The sequence below is a fragment of the Microtus ochrogaster genome, chromosome 19 (assembly GCF_000317375.1).
Source record: "Microtus ochrogaster isolate Prairie Vole_2 chromosome 19, MicOch1.0, whole genome shotgun sequence".
NCBI lineage: Eukaryota > Metazoa > Chordata > Mammalia > Rodentia > Cricetidae > Microtus > Microtus ochrogaster.
Genome location: NC_022021.1, coordinates 30,217,552 through 30,241,365, shown reverse-complemented (window position 1 = coordinate 30,241,365; position 23,814 = coordinate 30,217,552). Strand labels below are relative to the sequence as shown.

At 40.6% G+C, this 23,814-nt stretch overlaps 1 protein-coding gene across 5 annotated transcripts in view; it reads right to left on the bottom strand.

Annotated features, from left to right (window-relative positions):
• The window catches only part of Prlr (prolactin receptor), a 175,270-nt gene extending 152,017 nt beyond the window's left edge, over nt 1–23,253 (bottom strand). For 2 of the 5 annotated variants that reach the window (XM_005356623.3, XM_005356622.3), the window contains exon 1: nt 22,586–23,253. The gene's annotated coding sequence lies outside the window, so the exon portion shown is untranslated. Of the gene's footprint in view, nt 1–21,847; nt 22,021–22,585 lie in introns of those variants that run through there. The other 3 variants (XM_013349745.2, XM_026783679.1, XM_026783680.1) reach the window with 3 other exon arrangements.
• Between the last annotated feature and the right edge of the window lie 561 nt (nt 23,254–23,814).

Here is a 23,814-nt window from a genome sequence, read left to right as displayed (position 1 = left end):
GTTTTCCCACCCCTCCATTTTCTTTAAGGGTGTGCCCTCAGGTAGGATGTGGGAGGCTCCACCCTCAATAAAAGAGCAGCACAACTTGGAACTGATAGACTTTGAAGAAACAAAGTTGGGTAAGTAGGGAAAGGGTGTACACCTGGGAGAATTGATCAAAATGTGGTATATGAAGTTCTTAAAGAAGAAAGAGGGAAGAATACGCTTATTGATTACTATCCAGCCCTGAGTGAGCTGGAGGAATGTAAGCCACACGTGAAAGAGTCTCAAAGCATGGAAAAAGAAGCAAAAATGAACATAAGGATTCTGACATATAAAGTATGATCCCACTGATGGACTTGTTAGAACAGATAAAGCTAACTGAAGGGGACAGGAATCAGGTCAGCGGTTGTTTGTGGTAGGGGGCTTGCCTGGGGGTGGGGGTGAGGAGGAAACTTCCTCAAATAATGGAAACAGGCAGGAATTTGGATCCCACCAGAGAGAGCATTTAACAACACTGAGCTGTACATGCATCTCCTCTATATACTCATGTGCGCTGCAAGGGAACCGTCACTCTATAAAGGAAGTATTCAGATTTTAATGACTTGTTTTCAAAGGGGAAATGTATGAAGACAGTAATCAATTAAAAACACTTAAAATTTTTAAAAATTAAAAGTACACATAAAAGGATCATAATAATGGAAATATGAGTCTGTGAAATGAGTGATTCAGTAAATGCCGTGCAAAATCAATAAAAATGAGCTTATAGCAGGTACATCGAGACAAACATCTTTGTTTTATTAAAGGACAGATAAAACAAAGTGTTCTGGGAGTTTAGTGGGTCACTGTGAAAACATCACTATGTAAAGTGTATTTTGTTTTTTTTTCTTTAAAATTTATTTTTATTGCTTTATAAATAATACCATTCAAAATTTCCACTTACTCCCCTCCTCCCATTTTCCTCCTGCTCCCACACTCCCCCTTTCCTCTGCCCCTCCAGTCCTAAGAAAATGCAGGGTACCCTGCCCTGTGGGAAATACAAGGCCTTCCCCGCTCCATCCAAGCTTAGGAAGGTATGCATCCAAATAGAATAGGATCCCAAAAAGCCAGTACATGCAGTAAAGACAAATCCCAGTGCCATTATCATTGGCTTCTCAGTCAGCCCCAGTTGTCAGCCACATTCAGAGGGTCCAGTTTGATCCCATGCTCATTCAGTCCCAGTCTAGCTGGCTTTGGTGAGTTCCCACTAGATCAGGCACACTGTCTCAGTGTCTCAAGGAGCGGACCAACCCCTAGCAGTCCTGACTTCTTTGCTCATATTCTCCTTCCTTCTGCTCTTCAACTGGACCTTGGGAGTATTTTAAATGTAAAGTATCATTTTAAATACTGAGAAAAAGGTTGAAATTGGATTAAAATTCTCACCTTTAATGAAATGATTTTTAAAAGATCATTTCATACAGAAGTATGTCATTCATTTTGACAAGCATGGGATTTTCTGAAAACTTAACAGTAGCTACTCATTGATAGAAGAGAAAATTTTGGAAAAATTATAAACAAAAAAATGATGTGAGATTCCTCTCTATATGCTGTAAATACCACTGGTTAATAAAGAAATTCCTTTAAGCCTATAGCAGAGCATGGCATAACAGAGTGAGGTAGGGTGGGGTGGGGACTAAACTGAATGCTGGGAGGAAGAAGACTGAGTTGGGGAGAGGCCATGTAGCCCCACCAGAGACAGATGCTGGAACTTTTCTTGGTAAGCCACAGCCTCATGGCAATACACAGGTTAATGGAGAAGAGTTAAATTAATATGTAAGAGCTAGGTGATAAGAAGCTAGAGCTAATAAGCCAAGCAGTGATTTAATTAATACAGTTTCTGTGTGGTTATTTTGGATCTGAGCTGCTGGGTGGTTGGAAAATAAACAAAAAGCCTATACTACACAGAAATGTAGTCCATATAGCAGGAGGCAGATGAAAAGGAAAACACTGGGAAACAAAAGCTTTCTTTTTCCAAAAATGAAAAAAAAGTGAATAAAGGTTCCATAGTTTTGAGTGTTATAATTGATCTAGAAAGACAAGAAACATGTCTCTAGCAAAATACATTCTAGAAACAGTGGGTTAATGTCAGTTGGCTCAGGTTCTTTAGTTCAGAGCTCTGTCTGACTCATGACAATTGGTATCCTCAAAACATTGAAAATCTCCAATAGAGGCATTCTTCTTGAATTTGATATTAGAAATGATATTCACTATTTTCATTTTTTAATATTACAGTAATATTATCATTATTTGCTATGTAGACCAATGATCTAAATATCAGATAAAAACTAGATGCAATCCTGAGAATGGAAAAGCATCATTATTTACAGATATCATAAATTAATTTCCTAAGATGAGACATACTTTACAACCAGTGGTTATCTAGAGAGTAAATATACACAAATTAATGTATATTTCACAGTTCAATAGTACCAGAGAAAGACATGGGGAAAAATTAATCTATAATGAAATACCAATATTAAAAACAACACATAATATTTTCTAGCAAAATTATGCAGGACCTAAGATTAAAAACAATAAAGCTTTCAAAAGAATTGGAAAGGAAGATTCATGCAAGCAGAAAGATGCTCACTGTTTCTTGATAGGCTTACTAGATACGTAAGTTAGTTTTTATAACTGACCTGTAGATTTAGCACACTCCCAATCAAGTAGTCAATGTGAGATTTTATATCTCTGTGTGTGTATGACCGTATATCTAGCTTTGAGCACACACAAATATAATTACAGTAGCAATATGCACAGATGGATATGCTTTTCCAAGTCTTCAAAACCATGTCAGAGTACATCTCCAAAAGCACACTGGCAAGAACAGTTGATCAATTCTGAAAGTAATTATTTTTTAACAAGAAAAATATATTTTATCTTAAGTAAATGTGATATCCTTTTTCTGGGCAATGATATAACGAGTGATACCATTGTGTATGTGTGTGTGCACGCATGTGTATGCATGTGTGTATATTTGACCTGTAACGCCAGGAAAAGAAGTCACACAATTTTAAGTCAATATAGAAATCCATTCTTCTAACCCTCCCCTAAATTCAGGGACACATTTTGTCATTTGTTGGAATGCTAGCATATCTATGTTTACATAAAATTACTGTCTTCCGTTCCCTGAAAATACCAAACAAAACCAAACTGTCTTGGGAAAGAAAAGATTAAGAATTTTTTCCCGAGGCAAAAGTGTAGAAAGGTAGTCAAAGCTAGAAACACAGTTCCAAAGATCAAAAGAGCACTCAGTACATGCTGTTCAGAATTGACCAGTTCTGGAGGACACAGGGACTTCAGATGCCTACAATGGAATGCCTCATAAACATTAAGGAAGACCATTTCTACTGAATTTTCTAAACAAAGTATAATTAAGCCTCCTTTCCCCCTTGTACTCTGAATAGATGCCAGAGATACAAAATGTAAACACTCTCCAAAGAGTTCAATTATACCATATGATACACCATTTATTTTCATACTATCCTAAAACAACCATTTCAACTGTGCAAAGAGCTTGCTTCTATCACTTTCAAATATAATAAAATAATAATAATAATAATAATCGACAACATACTAGGTTTGTCAGTGCCATTCATCTTTCTTACTAATCTCCTTCTTGTTGTCAGTTTATGGGCATTCAAGCTTACCTCATAGAGTATTGTCTAGAGCAGCCTTCGGGGTTCTCAAACATCTAGCAATCAGTTCATGTTATATTCCTGCCCCTCCAGGTTTCCTATTTATCCCTCAGTGACCTGGCAGAGCTTGCATTCCCCTCTTTCTTCTCTTGCTGTTTTCACATACATGCCTGTTCTTTCCACTTCAGTGACGCTGAAAGTGCTTTTCATGTAACTAAGAAAATTCTTTCCTTTTTTTGAACTTAGACCTCTCGCCACTCTCTTAGGGTTGATCTATGAGATAACAATGTGCTGTTCTTTTGTTGTTCGAACCACATCTAACAATGCACTTGATGTGTGAGTGTGTGCATGTTTGCATGTGTGTGCGTGCGTGCATGCATGTATGTATGTCCGGGGTGGGGATTGCATACTCTAGGCAAGCTATGACTGAGCTACATCCTTTTCCAGGGAGCCTATTATTGATGTCTGTTTCTTTTTTTTTGCTATTTCATAGACTCTGTACAGTCAGAGACCGCTCAGCTCATTTGTAATTTTCCAGCATCTGGGACAGTTTCCATAAGTGTGAGAAATGTTTTGATTCATGGATTTTACAGGATACTCCCCAACAATGACTATGATAAATTTTAATCTGAAATTATGCACAAAACTCTCAATGAAAGCATAATTCCTTCCATAACCCAGTTCAGTTATTGCAGATTAACTTTTCCCACTGGATCAGGGAGGAGGGTAGGGAAAAGAAAACCAATGCAGAGTAAAATTTCCAAGATCTAAGTAACAGAGTTTATTCAGCCCATTCTGCTAAAATAGGTCCCAGATTTCCTCATCCCACAGAAAGAATGTGGTTTGTGTAAACTCTTGGCATACAATCCAACAGAGACAAGCCATTAGCAGAGATCTTTCCTCTCAACTGTTACATGATCATTACAGACAAAGCAGGATGTTAATTTTATTCTCATTTCTTTTGACACTCTGGAAAGCTTGACTGTGGTCACAACCGAAACTTAAAGGAATTATGATCAGATTAGTAGTCCACTCAGAGCGTTATATAAGAGACAATGTCTTCTTCTCATGTAGCCCATTTGTCTCCTCTGTGCTTTCTCAATTCTACTCCATTTTCACACTTCTGGCTTTCTTTGCTGTTGCTTACAGCTCTCTGTTAGTAGGGAGAGCTGGTCCTACGAACCTTCAGCACAGAGTTCTGGTCTACTTGTTACAATGTAAGGACTCACAAAGTCTAATGAGACTTGGTGGTAGAAGCATCAAGTGACAAAGAAGATGGGAGAATAGGCTTATTTAAGGACAAATCATGAAGCTTAGAACTATTCTGTATCCAAAAATACAGCTATCCTAACATGGGCTGGACATGTAAATAGAAAAGATCGGCTCAAATAAATCATTTTCCAATACTACAATTATGAAAAATTACGTATGTCGGAGTTATGAAAATGAGAGATCTGTTATACAATCCAACCAAGAATTAACTGAAAATACTTGCTATCTCAAGGTATGTTTGTTATTGATCACAAAAAAGGGATAGAGCAAACAAACACTTCTCAAAATCCATGTGGCAAGAGAATCATGACCTATTAATGGTGGTTAAGTGCAAATTGATTAATTAAATGGTTAGATAAGGTTATTTATGATAGAAAAGTGTTCAATGACTGTAGACTAAATATTAGAATATTAGAATTAATTTAAGATAAATAAGTCAAGCTATGACTTCAGATAGATTCTTGTGATTCAGAAAATCTTGAACAGCCCACAGGTCCACTGGTTCTGTTTATTATTTTTGATAATAAAGTTTTATTAGAACAGAGCCACTCTCATTCACTTACGCAGTCATTGTTCATGGTTGTTTTTGCATGAAAAGGGCAGAGTTGAGTGATCATGATACAGGCCATATGACCTACAAAGTCTAAAATACAATTATTATTTCTTACAGAAAATGTAAATATTCCAGTCTAGGGAAGATAAGGAGCATTCTTAATATTTTCGATTCATGATAAGTATGAAAGAAATTCTCTAGACATCACCTGTTGGTGGATGTAGAATGTTAGCCAGAGGAGCAACTTTGGATAATCTTATGAGGATAAAGACATTTGCTAGTCGCATCATCTCATCTTTGCAGGTTTTTTTCTTTTTTCTTTGCAGATTTTGTAGTAAAGTTAATGATACTTTGTGAAGTTCAGGAAGACAGTGAGTCAGCAAGTTTTTTGGCTAGCTTTAGCTCTTTTCAATTCTGGGCTTCCCATCTAATCAGAATCATTGAATTATTGGTGATTGAAACTCAGAGGTACTAAGGGACATTATAAACTTAGATGGAATCAGAACACAGGGCTTCAGGTGTCTAGATCAACATGCTATTCTTTCTTATGTGGCAAACATCCTAGAAATGCTTTGCTCACAAAGACATGAAAACCAGGCTTCAGAAATTGTGACATTGTCCCATACATTTGAGTTTTTTCACATGCTTGCTAAAACATGATCAGTTTGTACTCATGTATTATGCCACATTTTGATAACCATGACAGTTGTACTGCCTAACAGCTACGTAGCAAAGGATTAAGGAAACCACTGTCCTGCTGAGTAGTTCTGGTTCCTTGCATGCATAATAGAATAATAGAGCATGGATTCCCAAAGAGTGTCCACTCATGGGTGAATTCCCAGAAACTTGGTTTAATAGTACTGCTCAGAATATAGATTCCATTTTATAGGAGGATAGGGGAGAAGCTATTTCCTAACCTACCAGCTTTATCCTTCACAGATTGATATTAATTAGAAGGAGTTGTGCTTTTTGAGGGTGAAACTACTAAAATTCTTTTATGTTTACTGAGATATCAAATTATCTAGAAAAATTTTAATTTCCCGATAGGACCAATGGGACAAAGCCACAACAGTGTGCAGGGGTAGAAGTCAGGATTAGAGAAATGGTCTACCATACATACGGTCTTCTTGGGTTTGAAGCCCAGCACTGAAAAAAGAAAAGAAAAGAAAAGCCACAGTAATGAACGATGTTAATTATTAAGACTTAAAACTTTAAATACTATTATTAAACTTCATGAATGGAGCTGCGACTCAGCGGTCAGTATCAAGTATGATATTTGACAGGGATTGAATCTTTAGACACTTCTAGAAAGAACCAGTGTCATCCTTCCATTTCCAATGAACACTTGCTATTGGTTGGATACCTTCACCTGCAGAAAGTCTGAGCATCAGGTTCCTCCTTACACAGAGGCAAGATTCTTTGAGAAACTTAATGCTTGACGATACAAGAATGTCTTTGCTATCTACCACTAAACAATAGTCACACTCTTTGCTTCTGAGGGAAGATGAGTTGGAAAGGGTTAATTAAGGCCATTTTGCAGAAGACGTGTCCATGGAGTACTACTGTGAAGGGAAGTTGTTTACACTTGAACATGCATTTGCTGCAGCTTTACATACTGTATCTACATGGCGAGAATGCCTACGTCCGCTTTATGTTTCAGTTGATGACTGCCTCAGTCCATGTATAAAGTATTACTCTAGAAGAAACTCACACCATTTGATATTATTACTCTGGCTTATGCCTTAGATTCCAAAGCCTTCCCTGTGGGCTTTGATTCCCACTCCAACACTGTAACACAGGATACGTGTGTGGCTCATGTTACTATTGTTATTGTCCGTGTTTTAATTTTCTTGTAACTTTTTGCTATTGGATTATTGTCATATACTTTATTTCCACAAATAAAAGTGTTCTACATCAACACACACAAAATGTTTAAGGAATTAGATAGACGTGAGCAGTACCAAAAATAAACTACAACGACAGGCACCCGAACTTTTTGCACTACCACCCTCAACTAGCGGCCTATACCATGTAAGACTGAGGGCCCCTCCATGTAGCCGGAGGAATCCAAGTGTCTCTCTTCACAATTGTTTGGCCTTCTGGATGATTTAGTGAGTCACAATCCCCAAATCATTCCGTCTTTCACAAATGGAAACAGATCTGCTTTGTTAGGTGAGTTTTCAGTCCTCAGCACCCCAGGCTCAGTTTCTATGAGCCCAGTCTTGCCTTTGGCCACTCAGGCCTTTGTCCAGTCTGAGGCCAGTCTAACAGGCTCTCCCACTCCAGTGGCCAGCTTGGCTTTCACCAGCAGTGGGATTTTCCCAGCCGTTTTAACCGTGCCTCTTGCTAGTGGCTCCGCTGTATTTCTGAGATTTTACATCTGCCTGGCTTTACCAGAGGAAGAACAGGTGCTTCTGCCTTCAATTTTCTGGGAATTGGACACTGCCTAACCAGCTCTGATTTGCCTGCTGGCAACAAATGTAGGGCAAATGGAGACCTTACGTAGAGGTAATCTTCTCGCCCATCTCTCTTGAGGAGTTTTCCTGCATGCTTATCAGATTTGGACTCCAAGGACTCATAATGTTGTTCTCTAGATAAATATTTAGCAAGAACAATGGCCTTGAAAGTGCACTTTCTGTGGTTGAGTGGACAAAGCACCAAACCACCAAACTGTGGGTCATCATTCCAGGGTCTTTCTTCCAAGTGGGGCAGACAGCTAAAACCACAGGGGTTGGCGGTGGACTCTTGGCGAGTCAATGGCATAGGATCACAAGTTACTCCACTCTCAAAACTGTCCTGATATGCAAGCATGGGCTTGTGCGCTTTTCACAAATAATGAGCCCAAGGTTCAAAAGGAATGTAGAAACTTTTCTATGGGTCACTAACCTGTTCCATAACTTCACTCCTTAAAGTTTAGTGCTGAGATAGTGGCCATCTGTCTGGTTCTAGCAAATGGTTTCTATTGCAAGATGTGCAAATGAGACTCTCATATACAGTCAGTTCTGAGTCCTTGGAAAAGCCTAGCTCTTTAGAATTAGAAATAAGGGCTCTATATGGAGGGCTTATTCTTAACTCAGTTGGATACTAAGAAGGCTTTATCACAACTATATTTTATGAGTATATTAGAAAAACTACTGCAAGGGATGATGGGAGGTTTCACTGACTTTAACATGTTTCTCCTTATGGCTGCTAGGAAAACTTCCTAGTATACATTAGGTAGTTCCACTGCCAAGGACATGAACATGCCAGGAGCATTTCCTTCTTGCCCTGCATGGTTTATAGGTTTGGTTTTTTTTTTTTTTTGGCACATTCTTAGGAACATGCAGTTCAGAAAAGGGAGGCATTTTCAAGAGGAAAGCAGACAATAAAGGGGTAAGTAGAAGAAAAAAGAATTTCTTTTTAGAATAGAGAGTGAAGATAGTGGAGATGGGTTGAGATAAGCAGGTAAGTTTTTTCTTTAGGCCTCATATTAAACCCAAAGTGATTCTTTTTTTTTTAATTTTTTTTAAATTTATTTATTTATTGAGGATTTCTGCCTCCTCCCCGCCACCGCCTCCCATTTCCCTCCCCCTCCCCCGATTAAGTCCCTCTCCCTCATCAGCCCGTAGAGCCATCAGGGCTCCCTGACCTGTGGGAAGTCCAAGGACCGCCCACCTCCATCCAGGTTAGTAAGTTGAGCATCCAAACTGCCCAGGCACCCCCAAAGCCAGCACGTGCAGTAGGATCAAAACCCATTGCCCTTGTTCTTGAGTTCTCTGTAGTCCTCATTGTCCGCTATGTTCAGCAAGTCCGGTTTTATCCCATGCTTTTTCAGACTCAGGCCAGCTGGCCTTGGTGAATTCCCGAAAGAACATCCCCATTGTCTCAGAGTGTGGGTGTACCCCTCGCTGTCCTGAGTTCCTTGCTCGTGCTCCCCCTCCTTCTGCTCCTGATTTGGACCTTGAGATTTCTGTCCGGTGCTCCAATTTTCTTAAAGAATCTTTTTTAATGAAGATATGCATACTATCAACTGGTCATTAGTGCCTGACAGTCACATACAACGTGAGAGGAAGGTCAACAGGAAAGAAAGTTTTCTGTCTTGTCTTAGAACCTACACCTCTACACGGTCAGTTTTCATTTCTTTCAGTCACATAGATAGCTATTTGCTTCCTAATTGTCTGTAACTTGTGGTGGCTTGAAATGCTTAGTAAGTTTTACCATTAATGAGTATTGAGGCTCTAAGGAAACAGTGGGCTCTGGGGTAGTATACAATGGAGAAACCATGATGATCTTGCTCTTGGGTTTGTCAAAGTGTAGTGGTATCTGCCAAGAAGCATATGATTGGCACAGGACAGATAAAGGTAAGGAGAAAGCACCATGGGTGTAAATAATACAATTAAGATTTTCCTGTAGGGCAGCGTTTGCCTTCTCTCGTTCTTCCTCCACGTCTTAACAGGTGGTTAATTCCATTGACTGATTTTTTCAAACCCTACACAGCACTCTGAATATACATTCCATATGATCCTTTTCTACTAAGGGGTCTCCAAAATCTGTGATGATCCAAAGCTCACAGTGAAAGGAACTATAATAATAACATATATAAATAAACACATATAATAAACATATATAAATAAACCAAAAGGAAATATAAATAATAACAATCTCAAGTCATAGCAGGCTTATATCCCAGGATTCATACTGGTTACTTAACAAATTCTACCTGAATTATTTATAAACCTACTATTGATAGAACATGCCAACCAATATGGAGGTGGGCTATTTAATTTCAACTCTTCCTCCATACATCTCTGAAAATGCATCAGTTTATCCTAAGTAACCACACTGAGTAATCCATTTGAGTTTAGAAATGAAACTCCAGAGTGAGGAAGACTCAGAACTCCTGATAGTTAGTGACAACAGGGGCAGTGGTTTTTGGCTTCATGGAGTCAAAGCATCCTAGAAGACATAAGACTGATTAAGAGGATCTGATCCATATTCTTACATGTGGATTTCTGAAATTTTTGGAAAGGCTGAAGTGTCTTTATGCATATTTTTATGCCACTTTAGTCCTAATCATGAGCAAAAATAAAAAAAATTAAAAGTCACAGATACAAACTCTGGTATGATGTTAATGAAGTCACCTGAAAAGCCAAATCTGAAAGTTCTGAGAGACATAATGCATCATATCTAATCCTGATCAAAGTGATGGGATTAATTCCAGCCTCTTCTAATGGCCACAATGTTGCTTTGACCCCTGGATGACTGGGTGTTATCTGAGGGCATAGCTACACTTGATATATTTAATACAAGTGTTCCAGTAAATAAAGAACTTACATTAATGACTTGAAGCTAAATTTTTAAATAATGAAGCCCTTTATAATATTTTGAACTATTTGGAGACTATTCAATATTTGAAATGGCTTTTAACTTTTAATCAAGCGATGCTGCAGGGAAACCTTCAAAACTTAATGAAGAGCATGGTTTTCTTTTTCTTTTGCAGTTTTGAATCTGAAACTTAATTCAATTATGAGAAATATGTGATGTGTGTTGTATAACATTTTAATAACACTTTTACTGAAAAAAATCAAACAAACAGATGAATGAACAGATTGATGATTTGATTAAAATTAACAATCCCAATAATGCATATCAGTCTCTATTGAAAACCATCCTGTGGCAGTTGCAGCAAAATAAAAGATTGTATCATTTTTAATTAAAACATTTATCAAGCTTAAGCTTACAGCATAGAAGATGAACCATTACAATTACTACCTTACGGTCATTGCTGAAGCATGTATTATGTAGATTGAAGAGATCTTAATGGATTTGCATAGACCTCAATTCTGCAAAGCAATTCTTAGCATCATCGGGAAGAGGGAAAGGCTTGCCACGTTCAGGCTACTAGTGGGAAGTCGAGTCATTTGAGAGCAGAATTCTCTAGCAGCAGACACACAGTGGAAAGTCAAGAATACCGAGGGAAGCTACTGCTGGCCCTGAGCTTGCTTCCCCCCCACCCCCATAAAACTCTGGAGAAAAACCTTGACTATTTTTAAAACAAACATTATGATGACAAAATAATTAATGACCTTTGTTTGTTTTGTTTTGTTTTGAAAAGTTTCATGGGCCCTAGGGCGTAACTAGATAAAGATTGCATGGCTTGTTAGGTAGTTTTTTGTTTGTTTGTTTTGATTAAAGAAACATGCCTGAGGATGCAGGTGGACATGATGCAGGAATTATGAATAATGGGCAGAAGGACCTGGACAGAAAGGTATGTAGCAACAGGCCGCTGGAATTGGCAACTGTGTCCAGACCTAGCTGACCTTATGCTTCTGTCTTGGTAGATGGCAGGTGGGTTGGATGGGAGTTCTCCTGGGGGAGGAGCTGTTTTGTTCCACCCCTGCAAACCCTGCCAGGTGAAGAGTGGCCTGCAGGAAGAAGTCATGCCATGGTGACAGCTTCACTTGGAAAGAGCAAAAGAGAACTAGATTCTAAAGGCCCAGCAGAGTGGTTGAGATCCAGAACTTCGCAGCCAGGCTCAGTCCAAATCCTGGGTTTGTCAGCTGACAAACTTGGGGCAAATTATTAAAGTTCCTTTATTATGTCTCATTTCCTCATCTGTAAAACCACAACAAGATCATTCAGTTATCCGTATAATTGGATCCAATTATCATAAGGGTGGTTGAGATGATTGAATTAATTAAAATACAAAATTCTCAGGACATTCTTGCATATAGTAAAGGCTCATTAAGTACTTGTCATCAAAGTATTACATTTATATGGAGAAACTGACCAACTGCATAAAGCAATAAAACCAAGAAGGAGTTGGTACATATAGCTGATGTCAAAAACGCTCAGAAAAGATAAACTAACAGCCTGACCATGACCATTCGAGCACTCAACCAGGATCAGTCATCAAAAACACAAATCCCATGAGATCAGTCTTGTCACAGGATGGGTTTTTATGGTCAGAAGGTAACAGGCAACAAACAGAAACTTCTGCTTGGATAGAATTTATTTTTTTGTGGTTAAATAAGTGAAGCCCTAAATTACTAGTATTTGCAAGTAACACTATAGGCTACTGGATTTTTAGTTCACATCCAGTGATTGTACTTGGAATAGGGCAGGGGCAGTTGTGCCAGACAGGATTAAGGTTTGTTAGCATAGCCTGGCCATCTGGAAGCTATGCTGTTTCCACTTTTGAATTGTACATTCAATGCAACACCTTTCTACTCTTACCATTGTTACCTTAATACAATCTAGTCTTTCCTTTGCTTGTACACACACACACACACACACACACACACACACACACACACACACAGCATTCCACGGTCGATTTGCTTCTGGTTCCTCGTCCGTCACCCCATTGACATTAAAAATGTTTTTTAAAAATCCATTCCTCCCCTACTTGAAACCTCCCAGTGATTTCTTCAGAGCAATTGAAATTTTACTCTGTCCCATGATCTCAGGGCTTCTTTCTCTTTTCATACCTGTCCCAGCCCCTCTGAGGTTCATTCACACTGGCCTTCTTTGTGTTTCTCATACATGCCATATTCTTGCTATTTCCTCTTCCTGTAGCCATCTTTTTCTCAGTGTTTTTTGTTTTGTTTTTGTATGGTTTCTTCTTGGCATTGATCTCGCAATGAGAATACATATCCCCATATCCCGAGAGAGGGCAACTCGTGCAGGCCCTTTAAAAGCGGAACTCATAATCCTTTAGTTCCTGTGTTTCATCTTAGTTTTCTTCTCAGCATTTGTTTTTGTTTTGATTTTTAAATGTGGATGGAGGTGATTTTATCACTGAAGTATAAATTCCTCCCAAATATCATTACTCCTTTGCTAGCTCTCATCATGGGCCCCTGGAGAACCTCTGCAAATGGAAAAGGAGTGAGCTAACCTGTCGGGTGTTCCCTCTGCTTCCTGAGCAACAGATCTCTGTCCAGCTATCTCCCTGAAACCTTTTGAGCAGTGTCTGTGTTTACTGCTAACCTTGCAAACTCAGAAACCTAGAGAAATGAGAATGGCATATCACTTTTCATCTTTTCACTCTCTGTCAAATCTAATATAAAAAGCACGTTTTCTCTTTGATATTAATACAACTCAGACTCAGCTAGGTTATGGGCAATTTGTTTTAGGATTATTCTTCACATCCCTTCTTCCATATTGATTATTTCCAAACAAATTCTCATTATTCTTCTTGCCTGGTCTGTTTCAGGTAGTCTCTGCATCCCAAGTGATTTTTTTCCCATGTGTGAGATATCATTACAAAACCTAGTTAGTTCTTGGCCAACTTAACCTAGTAAAAGTCTATCCATGACAGCCCATGGAAACTATCACTGATATTACACTTTTAATAAGGGCATGAGTGTGCTAAGAATGGAACTAATTGACCTGACAATGGCTGAGAGATGAAAGTAAGTCTTGGCCAACTAAAGATCAACACAGCAATTGAGAAATTCAATATATGGGTGGCAGGCAAGTTCAACCTTTATATTTGATCTCATAATTATTAACTTTGTGGAAATCTGGCTTTCAAGTTTTATATAAAGACTTCTAATCATAAGGTGATTTGGGGTGACTTTGAGGTTGAAATATGCTTAGAGAAGGAGACGAAAACCATACTCTAAAAATCTGAAAATCACACAAGTCTAAGTGTGGAATAATGAAATTGCCGGAAGAAAAGCATGGTTTGGCTTTCTGGGTCATGTGACATAAAACAAGCAATAAAAGAAATAGATACAAGCAATTAAGATTTGGGTTATTGCTGAGAAGCAGTTCTTAGGAATGCACGTCATCCTCACGTGGAGAACTATAAATAAATACAGACTCTCAGGCCCCATTCCCAGAATCTGACTCAATGGGCCTACGGGTAATTTTTAAGGCTCCCAAGATGATCCTCCTGTGCAATCAGTGTTGAGAACCACGGGTTTAGAGCTTGTTTTTTGCTATAGCTAAAGCTTTCGGCAGTTGTTCTTACATTAGTAATGGATTTGGAGACAGGGAAAAAGAAAACCATTTGAGAACGATGTGAATTGACCTGCCTTCTTGCCCTAAAGAGAGTGCCATCCCTCCTCTGGCAGGCTGGCTTTTGTCTACCATTCTTTAAAAGGAATGCTAGTTTCACCGTTGGCAAAGACCCAGCTTGTAGAAGGAACTCTTTAAAAGGGGAGCTCAAAGAGCAGACAGACAGCCTACAGAATGAGAAAGAAACTTTGCCAGAAGGCTAACAGCTACAATTTAAACACAACTGAAAAATAAACATCACACACACACACACACACACACACACACACACACACACACACACACACACAAAATAAACAAACAAAAGCAGCCCCCAAGAACAACTTGTCAGTCAACAAATAAGCTAAGAAACGAGCATATCATTCTTAAAAGAATAAACCCAAATGGCTAATACGCATATTCAAAACGTGTTTGATATCTTTAACCATTAGGAAAATGCAGAATAAAATTACTTTGAGTTGGGCATGGTTGGACATGCCTTTAGTTCCAGCACTCAGGAAGTGGGGGCAAGCAGATCTCTGTGAGTTCTAGGCCAGCGAGGACTACATAGTCAGACCCCGTCTCAAGCAAACAAAACCACCTGGTGATACCACCTCACCTCCTATCTTATGTCATATGCTGACTGTCAGGAAATTTGACGACAGATACTGTTGAGGGTACTTGGGTGGGTGTACTAATTGGTTTGGAGATTTCTCAGAAAATTAAAAATATAATTACCATGTAACCCAGCTAGACTATGCCTGGGTATGTACCCAAAGGTATCCACAGAGAGAGTTGCGGATCCCTATTTTTTTTTTTTTTTGCCCTACTCACAAAATCAGGGAATTAGAATCAGCCTAGATACGCGTTAGTGGATAGATGGATAAGGAAAATGTGGTTCAGATAAACTGTGAAATTTTGTTCAGCTGAAAAGAAAAGGGAAAGCATAAAATTCGTGAGAAAATGGTTAAATATGGAAAATAATATATTGAACAAGATGAATCAAACTCAAAAAGAAAAGAAGAGGAAAAAAAACCCATATTCTCACTCACATGTGGCTCCTACTTTGTAATGTATTCATTTATCTACCTATCTTAGGTTTTATAAATAGGGATAAATATGGGTAAAGCCTAAGAGACTAGAAAGAAGACTAAGAGATGATAAAAACTGGTGCTCAGGAGGTGTTGGGGGAAGGGCAACAGGACACCTAGCACATGAAAGTAGAACAAAGATTGGGGTAAGGTTGCACGGAGAGGAAGGGTAGGGGATCAGTGGAGGAGAAGACTATACTAAAACGTAGTTTGTTTGAAAATACCCTAACCACATCTAATATATTACATGATCACTTAAAAAAACAAAATAAAAATTGGGCCTGAGGAAATGGCTCAGTTGATCGCTTGCTGCTCTTGCAAAGGACACAGGTTCAATTCCTAGCATTCATGTGGTGGTTCATAAGCATCCAGAACTCTAGTTTCGGGCGACCCTATGCCCTTTCCCAATCTCTTTGGGCACCGACAGGCATGTACTACATGCACAAACATTCAAACAAAACACTCATAGACATAAAAGGAAAAAAGTAAATCTATAAAAATGTAAGAATAAATGAAAGAAATTATTGAAAGACACAACTGTAAAAACATGGACATTCTTTCTTCTCATTCCCTCTGTTGTATAATAAGTCATCATTATCATCTCAGGGAGCAACAGGAGAGATCAGAAAGGATGCCAGTCACCAGAGTCAGCAAGAATACAGCCAGAGCCCTCACTTCCCACAGCAAGGGTTTTGAATTATATGTGGGTATGACCAAGTGTCACTTGAGTAATGACCCAAGTCTCATGGGACTGCTGTCAGGCTGCCTTCTGGCAGCTAATACCCATAGTGTCCCACTTCTGTCAGCTAAAGGAGGTTAGTAATCCTTACTCACCCATGCAGAATGCAAATTCGTTCATGTAAGAAATGATATCGCTAGAAACAAAGACTTCTGTCACTAACAGGAGGCTGAGCAGACTCACTTTGGGACCTAAAACAACACAGAGAATTCTGTAGCTCAGGACTTTAATCTCCGTCACCTCTGTCCTAGCCAGCATCCTGCTCAGGTCAAGTCATTAACATCCATTTCCCAATTTGTATGGTTGGAGGCGTGAGAGAATTACCTATGGTTATGGAATAGCCACTGTGGACACCAGTAGGCATGGTAATAAAGCCCCTTGAAGTAACTGCAAATCCTGGTGATTAAAGACAGCCTTGACCTACCAGTTGCCCATATATGCTAGGCCTGACTCTGGGTCAAAGCACATATAGAACGGAAAGGGTCAGTCAAAAGGAAGTTTGAGAGGCATCATCCAAGAAGATAGGATCATAGTGGGCAGTTATTTGGAAGTCTATCTACAAACACATGTGTAGATAAAATTTCTACAAAGCAAAGACCACATTCCTCGTTTGTCTGTTTCATGCCATTTAGAAGGGTTTCCTTTATTTTTTTATGATGATGCTGTCCTCACATTAGAACACTCTGGGGAATTCAAACAAAAACAAGATAAACCAACACTGGTTGTTGAAAGCTAGATTCCAATCTTGGGTTGACTAGATAGAGGCTGTAGATAAAGGACCGAGACATTAGTAGTTCTTCCGCTTCCTAGGCAATTCTGAGATCACACTCTGTCCCAAGAGTCATTGCATTAGGCCTGCTGCTCTTTACCATGTCAGCAAACACCCCCTAATGCTTCCATTGTCACCAATCTCCACGTGTTCCCTTCGGTGATGGCCTCTCTCTTCTCCTTTTGTCTAGACTCATCCTCAGTGTTTAACTTTCGCCAGGCCTTAGCAATGAACTTTAGAATTAATATGTATCCCGACCTCCAGAATCCCCAAAGTCTAATTGCTTTTATCATTTACGTGACACCCCGGGAATGTTCTCTTAGGTTGCTACTGGACAATTAGGCTCATGTACCTTTTCCTTATTAGAGAATTAATTCATCCTTCCAGTTCCTTGCCTGATTGAAGTTGGGCATAGACGTCTTGGATGAAAAGATGATTCTATATACATATGTGTATAATCATATGTAAATATATAAAATTATATAATCATAAATAAACATATAATCATATACATAAACACACATATACATATATATGTACACACACATACACACTCAGCATTTTCTGTGCCATTATCTTATCAACTGTAAACTTGTACAGTATTACTGGAAGAAATAAGTGAGCCTAATGGACAATCAGGCAGAAGAGACAAACTGAGTCTCTGCATGCATCATCTCCAAAGTCAGAGGCCTCCCTCCTTCTAGATTCTGACTGCTCTTCCCTTTTCAGTAAACAAGACTGCAAGAACATATTGTATCTTTGTTTCGATGCCATACCTAAGTGCAACTTTAGCCAGTGAAGAAAGACCCCAAAGGTGGCCTTTTGTGACACCCCTGAAGCAGTCCTTCTGGAGATTGGGGTTGCTTCTTGTTTAAGCTGTTCTCATCAAGAGGACGGTAAGGAAAATTCACTTATCTCCATAGGAGATGACTTAAGGAGTTTTGCACACGTATGTGAAATCCTAGCTCTGGTCTCCTTGGCTTTCTGAAGTGCTAAGAGATACAAATGTATTATCTTAGGAAGCAATGTAAAGGTAACATTTTTAGAATGTACCTTTGGTCACTGGGTTTTGTGGAAAAGCTTCTTGAGATTTCCCTACATGAGGGACTGTAACCTGGTGACAAATGTAACCACAGAGTTAATTTCATTAAGTCCCATACCAACAGGGTGGGATTGGCTTTAACTGCGTCATGTGCATAAAATCAGCATGAGAGGTAGGGAGAGGGTCTTTTCAACTCTCGAATTCATCAAGTAACTGAATTCGTGGTAGAACTGAGAAGGGTATTAGCCAAACATAGAGAAAAAAATAGATGTCCAGGAGAAAGGGGGGAGGGGAGGAAATTCCTATTATATCTTTGTCAAGTTATCAGTCTTAAGTAGTGCTATTCTATGCAAATTTAATGTAAGCCATTAGGTAATGTCATCTAAACTTGCTATTAAGGCACATTAAAACAAATTAAAGCTAGTAGGTAAAACGGATCCATTTTCACCTAAACCGGTTCATCTAAAATGTTACCATTTTGATATACAAACTAAAACTAGAAGCAAATTTGCTTTTTGTTTATGGGGTGCCAGGTGTTTAAAATCTAGGGTCTTTTACAAATTGAGCAGTTTTCTCTAGGGGTTATTCTCACTTCAAGTGCTCTGGAACCGGACATGACTTTATAATCTCTGTATTTTCTTCATAAAATTTATCAATATCTGGAATGGTCTTTAAAATAGATTTATTTTTAATATTTGTGTTTAATGATCACATATGCATATGTGTATGTAATGCCACCCTATTTATGTGGAGGTCAGAGAGCAACTTTTGGGAGTTGGCTCTTTCCTCTACATTCCATGGGTTCCATTGATACAACTCAGGTCTCCAGGCTTTCACGACAAGTGTTTTGATCCTTGAGGCCATCTTCCCAGACTTGAATGATTTCTATGTGTTTCTTCATCTCCCTGCTAACTACCATTTTTCCTTCCATGGAAGCTCCACAGAAGTTAGTTAGAGTTCTGCTTTTTTCTCCATTGTGCAAGCAACTACTCAACACACAGCGGAGCGCAGGTGAATAAATGAATGGATGAATCCTGAACACAGGAAGCAAATGCAAAGAGGGTCTTCATATAAAACCTAGTAGGAAATGAAAACCCCAGAGTTCTTTGAACTTGACTGCCTAGGATGTGAGTGACAGAGAACCAGCCCCAGCTCCACCTGCCAACACTGACTATCACTTTTCTGAAATGCGCCAGCTGAGCATGGTAAGAGTCAGGAGGACTACTCTCCACAAGTGGTTTGTTGTCGCTACAAGTTAATATGTGCCACAAGTTCTGTTCCCCTCACTTAGAGTCATCTGCCACATGTGGTCAGCCCTCCCCTTGAGAACGATCCAAGTCCAGTTGACATGGTGCAATGTTCCTTTATCGGGAAGGCTGGCAGCACTGGGTAATGGAAAAAGAATGGATGACCAAGTCAGACAGACCTAGGCTTCTACTCCAAGCTGTGTGGGCTGGACAAACTAGGTACACACTTCTACCCCTCATTTTCCTTACCCGTAAAACTTTACATGATAATTCATACCCTCAAAATTTCATTGAGAATTAGTTGAGGTGTACGGAAGTCACAACCCTGCCCTCTAAAGGCTCAGCGAATGGTATCAATGTCACCATCTTTGCAGCCAAGTACTCCAAAGAACACACTGATCACCGACCTTTCCTACTTTGTGAGTATGTAATTTCCTTCTCCTTAAGGTTTGATTTCTTTTCTACTTGAACCTGAGAGGTCAAGTGGGGGAGCTTCTAAGTTGATTTGAAATCTTAACTTGATCCAAGCAATGAAAGATAGCAATGGAGCCAGGCTGTGGTGGCGCACGCCTTTAATCCCAGCACTCAGGAGGCAGAGGCAGGCGGATCTCTGTGAGTTCGAGGCCAGCCAGGTCTACAAAAGCTAGTTCCAGGACAGGCTTCAAAGCTACGGAGAAGCCCTGTGTCAAAAAACCAAAAAGAAAAAAAGAGATAGCAATGGAGACATCTATCTCTATGGAGACAACTTTAGTGTATTTCAAGATAGATGTGGGGACTCTTCTGGTTTCATATTCAACTGCTTGTAGCTGTAGGCACAGATAACTATTTTGTATGCAAAGCTATAGGCCAGAAAGGAACAGAGAGAAAGTCTGAGAATCCATGCCAATCTGCAAGTATTTTATTTGTTGCCAATACACAGAGTTCTGCTTGACATAGCACAGTTGAGACAGTAAACTTGACCCTGGATTTTGAACTCCTCTCTCATCTTAGAGACTAATGAGCTGGTTTCTCCCTTTCTTCTGGTAACACAAGCCTCACAGGAGGGACAGCTGTTCTAAGATGCACAGACTAGTAGGCACTTGCAATGTCACAGTAAAATATAGGAGAAGAGCTGATGGCTGAGCAGAGGTCAGGCATGATATAAATAGTATTTCCATTTCCTCAACAACCACACAAGAAATGCAGAAATATTCCCCATCTTGCATCAGGAAAAGTGAGACTCAGAGAAATCCAGAGCCTTGCTGAAGAGTAACTATAATGTGATGAAGTGCAGGCTCCCATGGAAGCTCCCGGGCTCCAATGCCACGTGCTTTCTGCTCTACAGCCTCTGTGCTGTTGACATTGTCATTTCTACAAGATGTCAAGACCATCTACCTTTTAAAGACAAAGTACATATGCCCAAAGGAATACTATCACTTAGCCACACTGTGTTTGGGGGAGCAGAGCAAGCTTTGTCTCCAAGCACAGCGTTGGCCCCGCTCTCTGACAGTCAACCAGTTGGCCTGAAGGACATTGGTTCCTGTGGACACTGACCTTCTGCAGGCCGCTTTCCAGGGCTATTTGTGGACAGAAACCTCTAGGGCAGTGGTTCTCAATGTGCGGTTGAATGACTCTTCCACAGGGGTTGACATGACAATTCATAAGAGTAGCAAAGTTACAGTTATAAAGTAGTAATGAAAAGAATTCTCGTGCTTGGAGGATCACCGCAACACCAGGAACTGTATTAAAGGGTTGCAGGGTCAGGAAGGGTGAGAAGCACTGCGCTAGGGTAAGACATTAAGAGTCCAGAGGAGGGGTCCCCTGGAAGCTCATAGACTGAAGAAGCCATTGAGAACACACACTGTCTGAGCACCCTAGCAAAAAGGATTGTCTCTCCCAGCAGTGCCTCAGACCCCGCCAATACAACCACTTATTCCCATAACCAGCGCAGCCACCAGCAAAAGCTTGTCTGGATGGGTCCTGATGCAGCATCCTTAAAGACAAGGGGTTTTCAGGCATGGCCAACAAGGAGTGTTTGAGCAAAATTCTTTTCTTAAAAAGAGTATCCACTCTGGAGAAATGACTCAATCAATTCTCAAAAGGACCCTTACTCTGAAAAAAGCCACGGGGGTAAAATGTCTGAAATTTTCCTGTTTCCTGCACTGTTCAGCTCCTTACATAAAGCACGAGCAACTTCCCTAAATTCCGTAGAGTAAACTGAGGCCAGGAGAAGGTAAACACCCAAGGTTGTAGTCTAACAGAGGCAGAGAGGGGATTGGTCAAGACACTCAGGTGGGAAATCTTTTCCAGCCAATTCCATGAATGAAGATTAAAGGGTGCTCCCACCCTCGCGAGATTAATAGCAGGCTGCAAGCATTTTCAGTTTCAATCACAGAAAACCCCAAGTCCTTGGTTATTAGGGAAACATGCGTTGCTTCCCTACCACACAGGTAGAGGTCACTAACAGGATATTTTTCTACTCAAAAAGCCACAACTACAGCCCTGACTTTCCCCTACCTCAGCAGTCCGGATCTGGGTTCCTGGAGTCGAGCCCCCTTCTTTTCTCCCAGGGTGCCAGCACTCTGCTTCAGCAGTGTGTCCTTGCTTCTACCTCCCGGGCTTGAATTCCTAGCTCCTGGCCAGCAGGTTAAGACTGGGAGACGTGTCCCTGCCACTACTTAGCAGCCTTTGGGGGTGGTGTGTATGCTGGCGCGGGGGAGGGGGCGGGGGCGGGGGCGGGGAAGGAGTCGCGGGCGCAGGTAACTCAGTGTCGCTACCCGGCACCCATTTGTGTTGCCCAAAGGAGACAGCCCAAGTTAGCTGCCATCGCGTCCCGTGTCTGATCCCTTTCCACCTCCCTGCTTTCTTCCTAGCTTTTCATTTTGACACAAACCACCTGCAACTCCAGTAATCCACACTCACGCTGCACCCGTTTTCAAGGGCTCACTTGAAAATATATTTTAAAATATGCCCAGCGCAGTTGTAAAGGCTAGGGTGCGTGGTCAAGTACCTTGGCATATACTTAGCTTTTCTAAAGAGGGACATCAAGATTTGACTTTAAGCATGGTCACAGCACGGGATGGGTTTTCCTCAAGACAGCGGGCTCTGGCTGCTGCATGACATTTCCCCAAGCTATCGGCGGCGCCTGCAGCCAACTGCTCCTCTCCCACACGCAGCCTCGAACCCGCGATCCTAGAGAGCGCCCGCCCGCGCCACCCCTGGCCGCGCGCAGCCGTGTCTAACCTAGGTACTCACTTTTGCTGGGGAGAGTCTGCCATACCAGGCGGTGCGCACTTCCTGCAATGGACGTGAGCTTTATTGCTGCAGGTGAAGCAGTTTCCTGAGCCCTGGGTAAAAAATCCAGAAGGCAGGAGAAGAGCGAGTAAGACAGAACAGGAAGGCTGGGAAAGCCCAGCCCAGAAAACCAGGCGTCTGGGGATTTTAGCCTCTGCTCCCGCAGTCGCCAGCCGCGTGTCTCTGCGAAGAAGCTCAACTCGGTGCACTTGTTCACTCTTTCTTCACTAGAGGAGGAGTCAGTGTTGCAACATGCATGTTCCTTGCTGGAGGCAAAACAGAGATTTTCTCCAGCATGCAAAAGGTCCAGCGCCTGCCAATTCTACAAGGCGACGGAGGTAGCTGGGGGAGTCGGAATGCAGAGAAGAGGTGGACAAGACATTTTCTGATTTCCCCCGGATCCGTTTTGCATGATCAAGGGTCGTCTTCTACTAAGACTTGACAAAACAGTAATAAAAATGCCCTTTAAGTCGAGTGACCTCAGAGATGATAGTTCTCTCAGGAGCCAAGATGAGGCTTGGTGTCAAATGTCTTTCCTTATTTCCCAGCAAGCAACACTGAGCAGCAGCTTGTCAATACTTGAGGGGGCTCCGGGGATTTGAATCACACCTTCCCCGGGAAGGAGGAGGAGGAGTCAGAGAAAAGTGGTCAACAGAGACTAAGCAGCGACCCGAGGAGGCTTTGCTTTCTTTTTTAACTCAGCAAAAACTTCCAGGGCTCTCTCTGCTTTGTGCCCAGCCACGTCACAGAAACACCCGCAGCCTCTCAGAAACCCATGATTAATGCAGCCTGTACCTCCTCAAAGAGGCTGCACGATCTGAATGCTATTTCATTCTGGTTTTGCTACTAACCAAATCGTTGCTTTTTCTCTTGTACCCCTCCCCATATCCTCTTGAAAACAAAATATTAAAATCAAATAGCGACAGCTGCTTGAGTCAAATAGTTATCTCCAAACAGGTAAGTAGGCAGAGTTTGATGCTTCTGATTAATTCTGCGTTCTATTGTACTGTAACTAAGAGGGCCACTGTGGGTTATTTTGAACAAGCTATTGAGGTTCTGATTTTTTTTTAAAATCATTAAAACACTGCCCATTTTTCTTTGAATTAACCGATACTTTGCAATAACTGGCAAATCACAGTCAACAGTGACTTTCCACCATGGTTCGGTTCAGGAAACCACTGAAAATCCCG